Source organism: Bison bison, unplaced genomic scaffold, assembly GCF_000754665.1.
Source record: "Bison bison bison isolate TAMUID 2011002044 unplaced genomic scaffold, Bison_UMD1.0 scf7180017864291, whole genome shotgun sequence".
Lineage (NCBI taxonomy): Eukaryota > Metazoa > Chordata > Mammalia > Artiodactyla > Bovidae > Bison > Bison bison.
Window position 1 is genome coordinate 2,848,503 of NW_011494863.1, and position 1,950 is coordinate 2,850,452.

Sequence of the window (1,950 nt, forward strand, 5' to 3'; positions counted from 1 at the left end):
AGCCAGGAGTGGCAGTGAGGCAGCCCTTCCTACTCCTGCTCCCACCATCCCTGAACTTTGTCCTGGTGGTTGGTTACAGGGAGTCATTAGTCCCAGACGGCAGCCTCTGAAGCCATTAGTGCCTTATCTGCCCTTGCCCAGGCACTGGCTGCCTTCCCGGCAGGGGTGTCCCCACCTCCACCTGGTGACACTGGGAACCCAGGACCCTGAGCAGTCAGAGCCTCAGGAGGGTCAGTGACTCATTCTTCTCAGGCTCCACGAGCACAGTGAGGTGGGAGGGCAGAGGCCAGGGAAAGCCAAGGAAAATGCCATCTGTGTCAACATCTGGGCAGGAAGAAGGACGGCTGTGGGGGTCACCTGGAACCTTCATTGCCTGCCTACCTTGGGGACCAGGGGCCATTTCCTCCTGAATGCTGTGGCCAGAGAGGAAACATACAGGGGCAGATGTCACAGCCCCAGAGGCCAGGTCAGCTGTGACCCCCACCCCTGCAGTGTAACAAACAGCCACCACCACTGCGGGCACAAAACACCAAAGGACAAAGCAAACATCTGGGAAAGGAGGGCAAGCAAGCTGGGCTGTATGGAGTGGAGCTGCTCAGAGGCTTCCCACAGTGAATAAGTGCACAGCCCTCAGCTCCTCTCCCTTCTCTTTCACAACCCTCTATTAGCCTCTGTGGAGTTTCCAGGCACCTGCATTCTTGAGTCAGATTGTCAGAGTTCAAACTCTTGTTCCACCACTTGCTAGCTGTGTGACCTTGGCCAAGTGACTTTACCTCTCTGAAGATATTTCTATATTGTGGAATGGAAATAATCCTGCCTCTTGAAATTATTTGGGAGGATTAAATGAGAGCTGATACATTAAGGTCTATTGTAAAGGAGTGATATCTTTCTATCTAAATGGAGCATTTCATTTCCAGCATCAGACACACAGTAGGTGCTCACTGGTTTCATCAATAAGTGAACAAATCCCTTGCCAGCTGGGAAGACCTATGAAGGCAAGGGTAGTTGTGTATCTTACTACAGTATTGCATCCTCATCACCCACCATGGGCCTTGGCAGACAGTAGGAGCTCAATACATGGTTGAAATAATCTCTGCAGCACCAACTATCCTCTCTTATGGTAGGGGCAGCCCTCACCCCATGTGAGGATCTCCTCCTTCCCCATCTCCTCTCCCCAGCCCTGACTCCTGCTCAGCTCCTCCCTCCATCCTCCCAGACCCTCTCCTGACCCTTCCACCCACACTCCGAAGCAGTTAGCTCACCATCTCTACCTAGCCCAGGTCCCCTGACCAAGTAGCCACAGCAGCAGAACCTCTGCCAGCAAGACGCCCCTTTCCAGCTGAAATCCCTTTTGGGGGTGGGGACTAGGTGGGAGGGAAGGGGAGAAACTAAATGCAGCCAGAACTGAAACCAGACCTGCTCCCCTGCTATCCTGCTCAGCAGTCTCTGGAGGCCCTTCTCATCCCTCCCTCCTCGATCCACTCCATGCCCTGGTCTAGTTATAATTACAGATCTCAATCCTCCGAGACCCCCACATCAAGAAAGTAACACTTGCCCCACCCCTAACCCCCACACACCTAGACCTCTGGCTGTCACAAACACCTCTGGGCGCCCTCTTTCCAGGCAGCTACCAAGGGTTGGCTCAAAGCAGGTAATGGAAGGCCCTCGGCGTCTTCCGGCACGACATCCTAGACTCAGCCGGACAGGCCGGAGCGGGCAGACCCCAACCTACACCGCTGCGGTCAGCGGGCGCTCGCGGCACACACCCTGCGCTCGGGGCATCTCCTCCCAGAGGACACTGGAGAGTGTCGGGGGTGGGACAGCGGCAGTTCCTCCAGCATCCCCGGGATCTCTCGGCCCCACCCCACCCCCACCCTCACCCCCGCGGCGCCGGGCCTCCCCGAGCCCGAGGCGAGACGCGAGTGCGGCGCCGGGAGAATGCGCCTCACC

At 56.6% G+C, this 1,950-nt stretch overlaps 1 protein-coding gene across 1 annotated transcript in view; it reads right to left on the reverse strand.

The window, feature by feature from the left end:
* Positions 1–1,950, reverse strand: part of PCDH1 (protocadherin 1) — a 22,080-nt gene that overhangs the window by 19,785 nt on the left and 345 nt on the right. The window lies entirely within an intron of this gene.